Source organism: Chiroxiphia lanceolata, chromosome 3 (genome assembly GCF_009829145.1).
Source record: "Chiroxiphia lanceolata isolate bChiLan1 chromosome 3, bChiLan1.pri, whole genome shotgun sequence".
Taxonomy (NCBI): Eukaryota; Metazoa; Chordata; class Aves; order Passeriformes; family Pipridae; genus Chiroxiphia; species Chiroxiphia lanceolata.
In genome coordinates, this window is record NC_045639.1 from 5,428,820 (window position 1) to 5,442,970 (window position 14,151).

General features: G+C 43.2%; 1 long non-coding RNA gene across 2 annotated transcripts in view; it reads left to right on the forward strand.

Moving 5' to 3' along the window:
* The first annotated feature begins 2,635 nt into the window (after positions 1-2,635).
* The window catches only part of LOC116784225, a 31,577-nt gene continuing 20,061 nt past the window's right edge, over positions 2,636-14,151 (forward strand). For both annotated transcript variants that reach the window (XR_004356000.1, XR_004356001.1), the window contains exons 1-2: positions 2,636-2,919; positions 4,949-5,137. This is a non-coding gene — a long non-coding RNA (uncharacterized LOC116784225). The remainder of the gene's footprint in view (positions 2,920-4,948; positions 5,138-14,151) is intronic.

The following is a 14,151-nucleotide window of genomic DNA, read 5'->3' on the forward strand; positions in this document are numbered from 1 at the left end:
CCGGCCCGGGGCTCTGAGGTAGCCCTGGCCAGCGGCTCTCCCGAGGGAAGCCGAGGCGGCAGTCGCCACCGTGCGACTCGTTGTCTCCTCCTCTACACGAGGCCGCACCGCCGAGGGCCTCCCGGGGTCCAAGTGGGAGGAAAGATCCCTCAGCCGATCAGTCCCGGGAAGTGAGTGCTGGCTCAGACTCCGTCAGGGACCCCGTTCCCCGCACTGCAGATGTTCGTCCCAGCTTCCAGGGGATTGCTGGGGTTTGTGTGCCTCACGCATCCTTTCAGGAACAGGGTCCAGAGCCACACAGCCAGGTGGCGGTCACCTGGGGGACTCCCTGCCACAGGGCGCTGAGAAGCCCAACAGTTTGCAGAGAAAGCATTCAGACTTGTTCCCAGAGGAAGAGCCACACATCAAAGGGCACTGAACAAAAAAAAAAAAAAAAAAGCAAAACCCCAAAAACCCCACCCCTAACTTTGTCTCTGCTTTGGGAAGTCCCTGGGCTGCTGGTCTAGAAGTTGGGTGACTGTGCTGGGAACTTGCTGCATCACTGTCCGTTTCTTCCTGAGGCACTGGAGACAGGAACCTGGCCTACATGACGTTTGGTCTGACCCAGAACAGCTATTCTTGTGTTCTGATGACCTATTCCACCCTGATCTAACACAGTAGATGCGTGAATGTCTATTTTATACACCAGAGTCGGTGGCACAGAGCAAAACAAGATTTCTGACCTAATTTTATATCCTTTATTTTCATTTCCTATGGCAAAAGCAAAGCGCGTGCCTGTTCTTGGCTATGATGTCCCATTCTGGAGTGCCTCAGGCTGGGAAGCTGGTGGCATTCGTGCCCCTCACTTGAGAGCTGTGCTCAGACCTCCATCTGACTCCTGCAGATCACTTCCCATTTGAGTTCACAAATCACATCCCAGCAATTTTGGCATTGCCCATGAGGTGTGTGGTTGCCGAATACTCCTTCCAGCCTCATTCAGCCCCCAAGTTCCTACAGTATTGGTTGTTTCCTTTTGGAGTAATTAACTTTTCTTAGGCTGGTAAACCTTCATTGTGTTTTATCCACAGCGTGGCTGCAGTTTGGTGATACAAGAACCAGTGCCTCTCTTCTTTTTTTTTTTTTCCAGTGGGTATTGGTTTAGCTTCCACAGCCTGTATAGATGTTACTCATTCCCAAGTGCCACACATCTCCTCCTCTGGGCCTTTAAACACCCTGCTGCTTGCTGCTACGCTCTGTACCTTTAGGGCAGGTCTGGAGTTGACCTTTCTGTAACAGGTTACTCCACCTGTTTGACTCCAGTGCTTAGGAAATCCAGAGTTCTGGTTCCCACAGTGCTTGTGACTCAGCAGTGTAGCTGCCCTCAAACACAATTACTCGTCCAACAACTTAAAATGCTTTGCAAGCATTAATGAATTAAGCCTCCCAATGTCTTGAGATGGGGAGTATTACTGATAGGTAAAGCAAGGCAGAGCATGAGTCACGTGGCAGAAGCGCGTTGCAAACCCTCTCCCTCGCAAAAGAAATTTTGACCTCATGGAAGTCAGCAGTGAAATCACCTTATTTAGTCCAGAATTTTACCCTTGAAGTCCCATCTCTTGCTTTTCTCTGCCGGACTCTCAAGGGCAGATCTTTAACCCCTGCACAGCAGCACTGAAACCCAGCTGAGCGTGGTGCCTGCAGCCCGAGCATCTTTTTAAGGTACTAATTTCATTACAGATACAGCAACATACAAATTGCTTCGTGGGCACAGGGGGCCTGAACTGAGCCGCTCCGAGTAGCCAGAGACTGGTGCACATAAAGTTCCTGCTGCAGGGCTCTGCTTGCACGTCCCACAAGTGTGGAGCCGACGTGTCTTCCTTTGTGGCTGGTGAAGAACTTTTCGACGTCTGGCACTCGGCTTCTTACACTGCGTAAAGTTACTTCCTGCTAATCTTCCTATTCCGACATAATCAGATCACATCCACATTAGAAGCCGTTGTGGACATTTAGTTGTGCCAAAGTCCAGAATTACAGGCACTGCTTTGCTTTGGGCCTGAATCAGTTCCTTAATTTAGAGCTGTTCATTGAAGCCACTGGGAGATTGCCCAGGGCTTTGGTGGGACGGGGATCACAGCCTTCAGAGGGAGTGCCTGGCTTACGAGGGTCAGGTGTCGTGAAGTCAATTCTTTGTGTTAGGAAAGTTGTAATTTCCTTTTAAAGCTCAGTGAGTCATTGAGTCGTGGCTGTGAACAATCCCACAGGATTTCCTTAGATTTGTGATACCTGAAGGTAAGCTTGGAATGGCGCCCCTGGAAAAACTCTTCGTTCAGGGACCTGATCCATCTCATTTTGAAGTCAGTGACTAAACTTTTGTTTACTACTGTAATGCAGATCAAGACAGTTGCATAATCATGGGGGCCTGATCCTGCATCAGGCTCCAGTAAAACAGTTAAAGGGCTACCAGAAAAGAATCTGTTGACACGTGGAATACGTAGCCATAAAGAATTCATAAAGCTCGACGACCTCATTTTACAGCAAAGAGGATACAGAAGCCCTTTGTTTCTGTAGGTTTTTATAAAAGTAGTTTTGCTCCTCGAAATTACCCATTAACATTAATTTGCTGTAGCTTTAGGTATAATTCTGGCCACACTGAGTGAAAGAGGGAAAATTTCATCCACTTGGATAATCTGTTATCTGGGAGTTAAGCTTCCCTGTTGCAAGGAGAAGGACATATCGCTGCAGTCAATCACGGATGAGTGAGCTTTTAGATAAGGCCTTTCCTATAATACACCCACAACACTTCATTTTCCTCTTGCAGCACTGGGACTGACCTCCCCACTTGGATGAGTGTCGTGGAGGCAGAGATAGGGACCGTGCCGCGCTGCTTGGCTGACACGCATTTCGGAGCAACACATTCCAGCAGATGAACCCATTTGCACAGTTGAGTGATCTAAACTTAGAAAGCTAATTTCTCTAATTACAAAGTGAGACTGAACTCCTGTAAAGCTTTTCATCACCTGAGTGGAATGGGAATTGCGCTTCCATAATCATTTAATGTTTAGAAACTAATTAGGAAGCATTTCGTGGGGAGGCCACACCCCACGTTAGGCTATTTCACAAATGGATCAGGAGGGAAAACTACCTCTGCTGAGAAAGTTGAGCAAGTGGCAGAGGTGAGGAGAAAGAGCACAGTTTACCCAATGCTACTTCCATAAAAGCTTCCATTTCTTCGAAGTCAGGCAATTTCTTAAAACTGTATCTCCAGGCAAGCTTTTCAAATGTGACAAAAGATTTTGGGAAGACGTTTTAGTGACCAGATACCCAAATCCAGTTTGCTGCTACAAGCACTTACCTCTTTCCCTGGAGTGCGTTGCTTGAACTAAAATTTCATAGCTGTGTTGTTTATTGTGCATGTGTGTTTTATCACTTAGGAATTCCCACCTTAGTTTTTCTGTACATTAGCTCCCAGGAATTAAAGTCTTTGAGAAGATACTCTGAGAACAATAAAAAAAAAAAAAAAAAGACTCTGGGGTACTCAGAAATTACTACAGTCAGAACCAATAAAGTCCCTGAAAGAGTTAAAGTTGTAGAGCCAAAAATTACATCTATTGTAGAGCTTTTAAGTTCTATCCAGCTGTAATTAAGTGAATCCATAACACTATTGCTTTCTGTCACAGCTTAAAATTGAGAGTTTACTCCATTCCAGAGAATAGTGCTGTTTCTCCTTCAGTTTCCTTTATTTGTATGCACATAAAACCTGCTTTCTGCTTGTTTCTCTGTTAACCCTTCGAGGATTGGATGCCTCCACGTTAACCTGGCTTTGTCCTTCACTTATCCTCCCCAGTGGTGGGATTCCTGTGCACCGGTGATTTGATCTCAAATCCCTGCTTTCTAAAAACAGGGGAGAGCTGAGACTGCAGTTTAAGGTCTGAGCAGGGGTACAGCTTATCAAGCTGGAGTAGCTTCCAGTAGGTGCAAAGACTGTGACACTGAGCAGTGCTGGTGCTTCTGTCACAGACAAGATGACACTTTCCTTTGATAAGCAGCAACCTCAGCTATTCCTGTCAGTCCTGGAAGAAGCTGCAGTGAAACCTGGGCTGAGCCCTGTCTCCAGTGAACAACGGGTGCTTCCAACAGAGGTCCAAGTTTCCAGCAGGGTTCCCCTCACAGCATTCTGCAAAGGTGCTTCTTTGAGTCAATTTTTGTTTCAGTAAGTGCTCAGACCAAGTTTCGTTTTCTTGTTATGGCAGCATCAAAATGCCTGAAATCTTCTTTTCATGCAGATCGTTTCCTCGTCATTGTTAATTGCATGTGAGAGTATGTGTTCAATACATTCCCAATCACAGACTATCCTGAGGGTGCAAGACTGAAGTACACAGGGGTGTCATTTAGCTAAGGAAATGACTAAAATGAACAGAGCAGTGATTAGCACATTTAAATTTGAGTGTACAGTATATAACTTCTTGCTTTTGCCTGCCATTATTCCATGGCTGATCTAATATTCTGGGCCTTGATTTTACTTGTTCCTCTGGGGGAGATATAGAGGGAGTTGCTTTGTTTGGCCTGAAGAAACATTTGGAGACATTAAAGATGCTAAAATCCAGATTCAGCCCAAAATATAAATGTGCCTAAATCAAGGAACAAAAAACTTTCAGTTAGGGTTGTGCTTAAGTATCAACATCCATAGTTAATCCCTTGAGACTCTCCAAGTCCCACTCTGGAGGAAGCTGTGGAAAAAGTACCTGCAGCTTCTAGCAGGGCAGTGGGAACCAGGGTAAATGAGAAGGAATGCAGTAGGAATAGGCTTGGGGCCCCATGGAGAGGTGGCAAATAGAGGGCCTTACTCTTGGGGGTATGAGCAAGACACCCTGTCACCCTGCCTCTCTGGTTAAAGGTTTGTCTTTGCTCTTTCCACAGTACCTGGAGGGTGTTACATTCCTGCCTCCCTGACACCTGTTTTGTCTCACAGCATTTTCAAACACACTGGAGATGATTTTCTCTTCGATTGCTCCTGATGTCAAGCTGTGAGTCATGGGCCACTCCATGTGTGGTGAAGGACATCCCTGATCTGTGGCACTGTGGCAGCTTGGTGAAGACCCAAAAGAAAAAGAACCTGGCTGTAGAACTGGACCCTTAAAACCAACTAATTTCTTTGAAGGTAATGGCATTACCCAGTGTGCATCAGCTTTAGGTCTGAAAGGAGCAACAGACTCTCGCAGATCCACAATCTGTGTGTTGCCCTGAATTGTTGGGGGGAGTTTATATATATTTAGTGATGATTTTTTTTTACTGTGGCAGAGGGGAATGAATCAGGATCCGCCACAACTTGAATAGAAGCAATTCCACACCTGTCCCTTTAACTGCACGTTTGTGGTTGGCTGCCTTTTATTGTCCTACCTCCTCTGGGGCTCTATGTGTGTGTGTGTGTGTGCGTGTGTGTAAGGATTTCCCAGCCTAGCAGGTGACCCCTCATCTTGCTGCTCCAAGCAGTGGCTTTCCTCCCCTCCTTTCTTTGCAATATTTATTGGAAGCACGTGCTAAGGAATCTGTGAGCCTGGGATGCTAATGAGTGCATGGCACAGAGCAGAGCAGGGCAGCAGATGCAAAGGGCCAGGCACGTTTCCTAATGAGGGAGTCTCGAGACCCATCTGTTGAGTCTCGTGGGCCCTCAATGAAGTTTGCTGCACAAGGTTGCCAGTGGAGGGTTTTTTTTTTTCCCCCTAATGCTTTTAGTTCTCAACAAGTGCAATCCTGTATAGAGCAGCATGTCATGGGGTTAGGTTTTGTTGTTACTAGCAGATAATATGACTTTGAAAAGAACGCCCCTGCCCCAGCTGAAAGGAGGATAACCCTCCTCTACCCCCTTCCTTCCCATCCTTCTTGCTGGGATCAATAACAGGTCCCCAGGCACAAAGCCTGCATTCTTTTATTCTCAAATTAGAGCAGCTGCAGCAGCAACACCACAGCTCATTGGAAACCTATTAGCTTTTGAAAGACTTAATCCAGTTTGAAAATAACTAGTGTTTCTCAATCCTTCACGCACCCATTCCTGTAAGAGGCAATAATCTTAGGATGCATTGAGGGTGGACTGGGCTTATTATTATAACCTGCATCTCTCTCAGTGTCCCAAAGGGGCAACAAAGAAGGCAAAATGTCATTTTCCCAGCTTCACAGGGCCTAAGAACATTGGATTTACTCTGCCATATCACATCCTATCACTGAGGTCTGCCGCCTCCCATCCTGCCTTCAATGGTGACCGAAATCGTGGGATTCACTCTCCAATTTCATAGTTTTTAAGGCCAGAAGGGACTATTATGATAATCTGTTTGACCTCCTGCAAAACACAGACATTAGAATTTCATCGTAGGTGGGATAAAAGCTGGGAGCAGCTGCATTCTTTGATGCTGCTCTGCTGGGCAGCGGTGGAAACATGGGGGATTTTGAGGGGTACTTTTCCTATAAGGGGAATTTGTTCTTTTTAAGCACATGAAGCACAGAGCTTTGCAAATGGGAGCCTTGTGCATACTCAGCAAATGCCTTGCTTTGGACTTAGGAGACCTGATTTTAGGTAGAAAGGGTTTTCTCCCCTGTCTGTGTTTCTTGTTTAGCTTTTCTGTCACCCCTTTACTGAGGTTCTCCCTGCAGCAGCCCTGTGAGCTAATTACTCCCATTTTAAAGGTGAGAGTCTGAACTTCAGCAATTACTCTGCCCTTCAGAGACTTTTAGGTCATAAATACCCTGTGAAGACCACAGCAATGGGGAAATAAAGTTTTCATGAGCAGGATCCTGTCTCCTGCCCCAAGTCACACTGGAAATCTGCAGATGATCAGGGAGCTTTTTTTCCCATTTTTTTTGAGTTCCAGCCTACTATGTTTGCTGGGACATCTTTCTCTGCTCAGAATTTTCCTGTACTGTGCCAGTCCTAAACCTTTCCTTCATGTGCTGCCAACTGCTATTGTTAGTTTTGGTACAAATATTTTGCCAGAGGTAAGTGGGGTGGGACCACCAGCTGACTTCCCAAAGGCCACTGAACAGCAACAGCTTTTGATTTCTGCTGACCTGGACCAGATTCAGTGTGGTGACCTAGAGCTAAGGGGCTCAGGATCTCATTACTAATCCCTTGAGCTAGCCAATTCCTTCCACCAAGTCAGTGTTTTCTAAAGTGTTAAAAGACTTTTCCTGCCTGCCTGCCCATTAAATCCTGCTCTCCTGTCCATGTCCTTGGATCAGCCTAATCACTGAAGTGGATCAGTTTGAAGTCTTAAGGGTGCAAGCTGTGGGCCTGGCAATGCAGAAGATGGCAGGCAGCACAGCTGAGGCAGCCACTGCTTTGGGGTGACCCTCATGTGCTGCTTTTGCAGTGCATTGCCAGCTGGGATATGGGGTGTTTTGCTGCTTTTAGCTAATTTGTCTGAGGTTTACAATTTGTATATGTTTCTAGATACTTTAAGTATAGAAAAAAAAGAAACCAAGTGTTTTCCTGGATCATCCGTTTGCATTGCTTTTTGGATGCCTCAAGTAATAATTCTTTTCTGGGTTATTTTAATCTTCTCACTTCTTTAGATGGATCACAGAAAGAAACACATAGAGCACCGTCACTGTGTTCTAATGTATCTTTACTATTAAAACCTTGTATTTTAAAGATAGAGACAAATGTGTTTCAAGAGAGCATGTGGAGAAAACCACTATGTTTTACATTAAAATCTGCACTGGCCTCATCCACATGCACTTAGCAGGAAACAGCTTCCATTTGCTTTATTTTAGATTGAATACAGAGTAGTTTACAAGTTCTATTTATGTAAAATATATATATATTTTACATATATATATATATATATGTAAATATGAAGGAGCTTCCAGCAAAGCTTCTTCATAATTAATATCTGCTTACAAGGGTAGGTATATACATTGCACATACATTGCTCCATGTACTTGCTTTTTTCTCCCCTTACACACACATATGTATATTTATATGAAAAAGAGAAGTTATTCTCAGATGTTTCAGTTACTCATCCTTGATAACTGTTTTCTTAATATTTGCTCTGGTAAAGTGGCCATAGCTGTGTTTTTGTGAGGAATGTTTTTCTCCTTGCAAAGTAGGAACACTTTCCCCCACTGCTTGTGCAGCTCTACATGTGGCAGTGCCTGTGTGTGCACATGCACTCAAATGCTAATTTCCCTCACCAATTTTTTCTAAAAACAAAAATTAATCATAGAGAGCACGTCTGCCTTTGACTGCATTTGATGGGCCAGGTTGCAGATGAGAAGAGGATGAATCTCCAGGTTGTGCCCTCTTATAGAAGCAGTTGAGTATCTGTTGAGCGACACTAAGCACATTTGCCCTTACTTTTGGTCAGTGGATGAGGATACTCTCATTCTAGGCTGTCTCGTTAAGAATCTTCTCACAACAGGTAATTAGCCTCCAGAATCATAGGTTACTTCTTTCCAGTACTGGTGATGTCAGTTCATGCTCTGTTACCATTTGAAACTAAGTTCTTAATGTGGAGCTTGACATGAAGGCCCGTGTTTGGTAAAGACACAGGAGCAAAATCTCACAGTGTCCTTCCTCTTGCCAGTGCTTTGTTTATCTGAATTGTTTCCCAAGTTAACTCCTGTGGCCTAACCCCATAGAAGAGAAGATCTAATCTCTAATTGTCCTCTGGGACCATTCCTGCAAGGTCCTTGAAGAATATATCCTGTTTCCCAGTCAAAGAGTCAATCCAAGGATGTGTCCCATCTTCTCTTCTCATTTGAAGATTGTTTACCTGTTATTTATGAACTGTGTTTTGTCTATGGACTATTCCTACTGTGGGGACATTGTGATGCTTCTTAGAGAAGGAAGAAGGATTAAAATGGCTCAGACTTTACATTCAACATCACATATTCCCTGCAGAAGGATTTACAGTCATATACACAAACACACCAAAGCCCAGCCAACCCTTGGAGGATGCAGGAATTCTGCCATGAAGATAGATTGAGTCTGTAATAAAGAAATACTGAGAGAATTCTTAATTAGGTGCTCTGATGGTGTTTTAGAATAGCATGGTACATGTTGTTGGGTATCAGACGTAGAATAAAATATCGACCATTTCAGTATGGTGCTAAAATCAAAGCAATTCAAGGATCAAATTATACCTGAGTGTCAATATTCCAACTCAGCTGTAGCAAACTGAATGCTCTTGTTTATGCCAGCTAGAATTACGGTTTGGGCATTTTATTAAAGCATGAAGAGGTCACTTATTGTTCAAAGAGGGTTTTCCTGAAAGGAAGGCAACCAGTGCTGAAGAGCTGCAAGCACTGAACTGTGTTCATTTGGATTAAAAATAGGTGTTTTGGGCCAGCAGAGCTTCAAAATAAGCAAATTCTCAAACCAAACAGTTTTCCTTTTGGTAGCTGAAAAGGAAACCGCACATCCAGGAGGAATGTAGATCAAAGCAAACTCTGCAAATGATGCAGAAACACATAAAATAACAAACAAGGCTGGTGGGAAGAGGGGAGCTTTTGTAAGTAGATAGGTCTGTTCATGTTACACTGAAACGAAAGGCAAGATTGCTAGAGAAGATACTGGAGAGGGGTATATAAGGCTATACATTTTTCTCCTCAGAGGAATTTTTCCAACCTGTTTTTGCATCTCCATTGTGTTTGCAAAGTAACATATAAGGAGCATACTCAGCACCAGATCTCACTGATACCAACTTTTGCCTCTTATCTCTTGCTTTCCTTCTCTCCCTAGTTTCTCTGAGCCTCCCTCTGCCTAAGTTGCAGCAAAACATGTTTGTTTTACTGCTTGCCCATAATGCTGTTAAAGCACATCATCCAGTCATTTTCCATAACTACTTTCAGTATTTAGATAGTTTAACTTTCATACTTTGTTCATACTTGTAGAACAAAACAATTCAGAATGTTTATAGTATTAGCTGGTTGAATTGGAATTCATTTGTTTAATGTGTTATATATGAGAATACAAATCTACCTCAGAACTGTTTTTAAGGGAAAATATAATACTGCTAGATATTTTTAAACTTGTTGCTTTACTTATATTGAAGTGAATATGTTGCTGCAATGATCAGTTGTAAATATTGAATTGAGAAGGATTTGGTGGTTGTTGCAGTGAAGTCACTCTTTAGCTTAATGGCTTGTCCAGTCCTTTCCTGAGTGCATCTTCATGAAGTGATGGGCATGTAATTCCTGAACTCCTCAGGGTCTTGATCCACAGAATTCTCTACACAAGAGGATGGACCTTGCAGAAGGGAGAAGGGTCTTTTGTCCAACAGCAGTATTTTGGGGATAACTGTATTCCCTCCTGTGGGTCCTGCAGACCTCTCCCTTTCTCCTTTGTCCTGCTGGCTCCTTCCATGTGCCTCTCCAGCTGGCCTGTACCTCACCTTTGGCAGGAAACAGCCCTTTTCTTGTGCAGAAAGAAGGTAATTTATTTCCTCCAGCCAACAAGTGGAAAGGCAACACTTCTTTATGAACCACATTTCTTCCCATAGAACTGAATGTGGCTCTTACCTCTCATCTCCCCTCTCTTACTCCTGCACCTTTTGGAAGCACCCTGGTCCATATTGCTGGAGTAGAACAGGTTCCCAGGGCTCTGTAGATTCAAGGACAGGACACAAGCTGGATTGACGCTGTCAGGTCACAGGATAATATGCATTGCACCTTCTCATCTTCCCCTGGTCTGTGCCTGCTCCTTGTGTGGAGGACAGGGGACTAGGAATGCTGCTCTTCTGAACTGTCACTGGGATAGCTTGGATTGGGTGGAAAACAATGCTTTCCCACTGTACCAACAGAGATTTCCTCCAGCATTTTTTTATTTCTCTGGGACTCTGAAATTGTTTGCCGGTTCTTTGAACTTTTTTTAATGTGGCCACTTTTAGCCTGAATGGAGACCAGTGAAAGTTTGAGCTCTGTATCCTGGGAAGCTCCTCTCCGCGTGAGCACTGGGCCAGTCAATAGGCTCCAAGTGTAGGATTGTTAGACAAAGGGACAGCCTGCAGCAAAAGGGATGTTTGTACTGTGGCCAGAGTAGGCTTCCTTAAAAATAATAGCCAAGGGTAAACACTATCAATTCCCAAGTTAGATGCTTGGAAAAATCCACCATCCCATTTGCTGACCCATTAGGAAGGGAAATAGGACTTGACAGTTCTCTCTGCTGTGATTCTAAGCATGTTGTTTCTCTGAGAAAGAGCGCCTGTGTTGCTATGAGTGCTCTGCAGTCACTGGTGGCAAGGGATTGGGAAGATCTGCTGCTGCACAGAAGTTTGTGCATGGCTTGGTTTTAGGTTGTTTCAACCTATCCACATCAAGTGACAAAATACAAAGCTGTCAGGCCTGACCTGGGAAAATAGAGCTGGCATTCCAAAAGGAGTATTTCCATACACTGGCTTCTGTTTTTCTACTCAAACATTGTCTTTATTTTTGGGATTTCAGGTAGCAAAAAATGGGGGGCTGGAGGGTTGTTAAAAGAGGATTATCACAAACCCAACCTAACTTTACTAAGGGAAACTTGCTATTAGAGGAAGATTTTTGCAAAATTTATTCCCAAGGTGATGTCTTCCAAAAGCAGGATGAATTTACATGTGTGACCTGCTTCATTTTTGGTAGATAAATGGCCAGCAGATCTGAAATTCAGTCAGCACTCTGCTTCTAACCGGGTGATCCTCATCACCAGAGGAGAAGATGCTGGGCTTGCAGAATTTGGGAAATTCATTGTTGGTAGAAAGGTTGAAGAGATCTTGATGAAAGGCTCTAAGGCGGGCTGGACAACTTCTGGGTAATTTTATACAGAGTATTTCGAAGTCCCTAGAAAACCTCTCATTGAGTCCAAGAGGTTTTATACTGTCCCACAGTGTTTAGCTGGCCTCAGATATATGGGAAGTCATCTTGGAATCTTTTTAAGGACAGCAAACGAACAGCTCCAAGTATGATTGTGATGGTTGTGCTTTGCACTGATAACTGGTATCAGAAATCAACTGTATTAATTGGGAGAAAATACCTAGTCCATAAAACTGAGTTTAAGCAATTGGGACAGAAAAATGGCATAGAGACATAAAGTGAATTCAAGTGAGTGAGAAAACCTACTTAGGAATAAGCACTTAGCCCAGACCCTACACGAAAACAACCCAGGCAGGAAATGAAATATATACTTCAACATGAAACAGAAGACATCAGTTGTCTGAGGTTCTTTTGCTGAAGTACCTTGCTGTGTGCAAGGCTTTCAAGGCTGGTCTTTCATTCTGGTGACTCAAACAGTGTTGATAAACATAGCTTGAAAACTGATCTAAAAGGACCTGTGGGGGTCTTTATTTTACACATTTTTTTGTCAGGACCCAGCTTTCTAAATCACATGATTAAATATTTGATAACTTTGACCACAGCTAAAACTGATTAGCCTTTAATTCAAGGTTTTCAAAAAGCAAATAAACAGTTTACCCCATACTTACAGGAGCTCAAAAGCCTATAAAGAAGATCCTTAAACATTAGGACCAGCTGCTTTTACATAACTGTTAATTCAGCTATTGCTTTTATTGCAGTGTGGTTCCTTCACAGTATCTCTTACACTTAGTTATGTCAGCATAAGAGTTGTGTTCTCACTCAAAACAGTCATTGGCTTTTTGGCAACAAAAAGCTGTAATCACAATAATTTTTGTATAAGCAGCACTTTCACAATTCAAGTCCTGCATTCGAGAGATTTCTAACGACTCTGAGCTGGAAAGGAACAGTTTTTAAACAAGGAAAATGCTGTTAGTATCACAATATTATAGAGAAGTCAGTGACACAGGAAGGAAAGCATGTCCAGTGTCGTGCCAGATAAGATATCCAGTTCTATAACATCGGTTGGTATTTGTCAGTATAAGGAGCAAAGAAATTAAAAAGCAATACATTTTTTGCCTGAATGAAAAAATATCCATTCATTATTGTTAGTCTTTTGGATCAGCATCACAGGGCTCGATAACCTGTGTATCTTGTCATAAATAACACTAATTCATTTTGAAACACAGCATTTGTGATTTCTTGGTTGGTTTTCTGGCAGAGACTTCCACGGATTAATTATTCATGTTGAGACTTCTCTTAAATCGCTTTTACATATTATCTTTCTACTTCATTGGCAGAACCTTTGTCTGATGTTAGGAGAGAGGCTGAAGAGGACACAGCTCACTTGCTGTGTGTTCGATCTGCAATGTACATCTCTGCATGTAACTCTCATATCATTTTCTTTAATAATGATGATCAGTGTGTTTTCAGCCTATTTTTCCCAGACATTTCTTTAAGCTTCCTGGGCACTTCACTTGCCAATCTGCAGACCCCTCTTGTTCCTGCTCCCTTCTCTCCTTCCTGTGGATTTAGTATTTTGGACAAGGAACTTATGTAGGGACACTACTGTAATAACGGAATAATAAAATTTATGCTAAATACCCACATATTACAAACAACTGTCTAGACAAGATTTTACAACACTTATCTCATCCATGGCTCTTATTTTTTAGGTTTTAGGCTATCAAAGTAGAAATATAGTGAATCCTGCTGCTAAGAAAGCAATGGCTTGGCTAACCCAGGAAGGCATTCTCTGCTTTTACTGCTTAAAAATCATGGCTGAGTGAAAAATAAAGGTATTTAAATGACAGAGGAGCTGCAGCACCGAGTGTGACTTTTCAGCCTGATCTTTCACATTACTGCTGGAGGTCAGTTCACAGTGAGTCATAGCATGGTGGTACTGGAAATCTGTTGGTTCAGGGCCTGTGGTCTTCTACAGGATGATCACATTACAATTTTCAAGTCTCCTGTGTGTTTTGGGTGTCTTTAATTCTGGAGTACATGTTTTAGGAAGGCTTTCACTCTCCATATTGCAGAGTGTCTTGCTGCTGACACTGAGCACCAGGCAGTGTCAATGGCTCATTTCAAGGGATCTTGGTCTGTGGTGAAAAGAACAGGAACAAGTCCAGTACACACAGAACAACTGACTTTTGTTTGCTGAGTCAAAGCTGTAAAACCATAGAGGGAGCAAAAGCTGAAATCAAGGGACATAGAAATAATGGAGTGGGGATGGAAAAGGAGAATCAGCATTTGAGGGTTCTCCTGTATGAAGCAGAGATTTGGGGTCCAGCAGTGGGGGAAAGACACAAGTCATTCTTCCAAAACTGCCTGATGCAAGGACCTCTTGCTTTAAGT